This window comes from Apium graveolens, chromosome 4 (assembly GCF_009905375.1).
Source record: "Apium graveolens cultivar Ventura chromosome 4, ASM990537v1, whole genome shotgun sequence".
Taxonomy (NCBI): domain Eukaryota; kingdom Viridiplantae; phylum Streptophyta; class Magnoliopsida; order Apiales; family Apiaceae; genus Apium; species Apium graveolens.
This window is the reverse complement of record NC_133650.1, coordinates 285,974,605-285,978,122: the sequence shown is the minus strand read 5'-3', so window position 1 is coordinate 285,978,122 and position 3,518 is coordinate 285,974,605.

Genomic DNA, 3,518 nt, shown 5'->3' with positions numbered 1-3,518 from the left:
CTCAAAAGCTAAGGAAGGAACCTGATTTGAACAGGAAGGTTGAGGCCATGGATTCAAGAATGACAAATGTCGAGAAATCAATGGCCAAGATACTCACAAATCAGGAAACTCAAACAAGTCTGCTATAACAGTTGGTGGCTGCACAGACCTCAAACTCTACTCAAGTTGATGCTAATAAAAAGAGGGAGACAGTTTCTATCATTCCTGTTAGTCAAGGGGAGTCAGTTAGTGAGGGGGAGAAAGTGCTCAACATAAATGTCAGTAAGGTAATAGTTCCAGCAATTGCCTTCACAAAGCCACCAATGCTTGACAATATTGATTTAATCAATATAGCAGCAACTGAATTGGAGTTGAATGAAAAATGGAAGAAGCTTGATGAGAACATCAAGAAGAAATTTGGTCCAATTGAGAAACAAGACAAAGTATTTTCTCATTTCTCTCAATTGAGACCAATTTCAGCAAATGGCATGAGCCTAAGGAACATGGAAAGGGGACAACCCTCATCAATCAAATCTCCAAAGACCAATGTGATTTTTCAGCCAAAGAGAAATTATCCAAAGAACTCAGAAAAAAATTCATTGGACCTGGCCTATGAAACTCCCAAGCCTGATGAGAAGAAGCTTCTTGGAAGGTCTATTGCTTTCCTCAAAGATCCCAGAGACTCAGTGCTAAAGAAAAGAATTGCTAAAATCTACATGAATGGCAAATTAATCTGTGTGATGGCTGGACATCCACAGTTTGCGGAGGCTAAGAAAGAAGAAAAGGCGAGGCTCAAACAACAACAAAACCAAGCTACTTTAGATGCCAGAAACCAAGCTAAGAAGCCTGCAACCACAGATCCCGTAGTGCCCACTGTGACAGCTGAGACTCATATTGAAGAAAAGCAAGTAGAACCAAAGCAGATTAAGAAAATGAGATATAATCTCAAACCAAAGAGGAAGTAGGATTTTGATGAAGATAAGGATGAATATATTCCAACCCAATCTACTACTTCAAGTCAAACAGCCATGCACACAATAGAGCAGGCTGAATTCAAGGGTTATCCTGACACAAATTTCCATGGTGAAACCATAATTCCTAAGGATGAACCTATAGATTGGGAAAGCCTACCACTTCCTAATCTAAGTATTCCAATCCAAGGAAAAAAAGAAGAGAGCAATCAAAAAGGTTAAGCCTGTCAAACTTTAATATAAAACCTTAGCCAAGCCCAAACCAACTGTCAACAAGGGAGATCAACTCTTCATATGCGACATCAAGTAATTCTCAGATATAAATCTCTATCTGGATGAGCTAGAAGAAGTTAGAGCCATTGATTCTTACAAACATCTTCCAGAGAGATTAATCATCAGGTACAAGGGTGGAAAAGAGCTAAATTGGCCTCTTCACAGAATTCTCAATGAAGGCTATTCTGTTTTATGAAGATTTTCTCCTCAATCAAGAAGAACTTTGGGTTCAACATAGTTGCCAAGAAAATGGTACTGAAAAAATATAGGAGATAAGGAATGGCCGGAGAGGACCAAATGCACTCCCAAAAGTCCTAACAATTCCATATACAGGAAGTAGAGTGCATTGAGGCCCCACTGGTTGATGGAGTTCAAAGATAAAAAATGCACCAGAAGATTCTTCAGATTGGAAGATCAGCTAAAGATTTCAAATAATGAAACTCTTATGGAGATGCAAAAAAAGCTGGATCAGACAAATGAGGATGAATCTGAATTCTACAGGCAACTTTAACACCAGATTGAAGAAAATAATGAAAAATTGGGAAAAAGGTTCAGACAGTCAAGGAAATAATCTAAATCTGCTCAGTCTAGAGGAGCACCTTGAAAATGTCTTGTGAGACTCTCTATAAACCTTCTTCGATATTATTTTCAATAAAATTTACAGCACTTGTTAATTTTATCTACTATAATTCAGTCTGTATTCATAGGGTGTTTTGTTATCATCAAGTTTCTCTTAATTTATGCCTACAATTCCAGTAGACATAAATTAGGGGAGATTGTTCGAAATATGTTGTGTACTTGATGATAAGTTAAACAAAACAATTAGTAGATTTAATTTAGTGATATTGTATCTTTCAACGGATGATCACTTTAACATCCGTTAAAAGGGTATATTATGTATTAATAAGTTTAGTAGCACATTTATGCATATTGTAATGTCTTAGAGAACTAAATGTTGTAGAATGTTTTAAGTCATGTTGACTACTAGATTGATATGCTAGATAGGTTGGCTAATTGTAAATATTAGATGCCTTGTAATCTTGTATAAATGAAATGGAGTTAACTGCTATGAAGATAGTCTCAACGGATATTCCACAAGGCTTCACCGGATGATCAACTAAAGTCTCAGCGGATGATCAACCAGAATTTCAACGGATGATCTAATTGAGTTTCAAAGGATGAACAAATTCAAAAGAGCAGTTGATAGTGACTTGACAGTCACATGCATTGATTGTATGCAAATGGAATGTGGCAGCCTATTTACAGGTTTTAGAGAACAAAGAAGCATTTCCATTTCCATGCTAAACTAAAGATATTCAAATATGCTGGATTGAGAAATGAAGGAGTATGAAATTAGATTAGAAATATTTTGTCTTATTTGTTTGTCCTTTTATCATGTAACTTAGTGATATATAAACCAAGTGTAGCAAGGAGAACAATTTCCAAGTTAGTAATCAATTATAGGAGAAATAAATAAAGACATATCTGTAAAGAATTTCTCTATTCTTGTAAGTTCAACTTGTAAGCAACTGTGTGCAAATCTTGTATCACAGAGTTCTCAAATTAATATATATCTCTGGTGGAAAAGTTCAATCCACCATAAAGTTTTTAAATACTTGTATTTGATCACTTTGTGTTTGATTTGTTCAATACTTTCATTCCGCACTTTACCTAAATCAAACATTGTTATATATTCATAGTAGAACACTTCTTAAAATTGAAAAAGTAGCCAGAATTACATTCAACACCCCTTCTGTAATTCTTTGTTAGATTGTTTAGGAATAACATAGATTAGCAGCATCTTCTCCAGTTTGAGAGATATTACGAGTAGATTCATTGAAGGCAATATTTATAGACTCTTCCACTTTGTGCTTGATTGAATTATAAACACTATACGCCTTGCTTGTAGTAGAATATCCCAAGAAAAATTCATTCTGTCGATCTTGGATCGAACTTACCTCGGTTATTCTGAGTATATAAAATAATACATTTGGAACCAAAAACTCAAACATAACTGATATTAGGAGTCTTTTTCTTAAGCAATTAATATGGAGTTTTAAGAAAAATAGGACGAATAAGTACTCTATTTAAAACATATCAGGAAGTGTGTACCATTTTAGCCCAAAATTTACGTGGGAGCTTACTCTTATGAAGTAGAGTTCAAGTTATTTCCTGCAATGTCCTGTTCTTACGTTCAACTACTCTGTTCTCTTGAGAAGTACGAGGAGCTAAGAATTCATGAGTGATTCCTATGGATTTGCAAAATTTTATGAAGTCTTTCTCGAATTCTCCTCC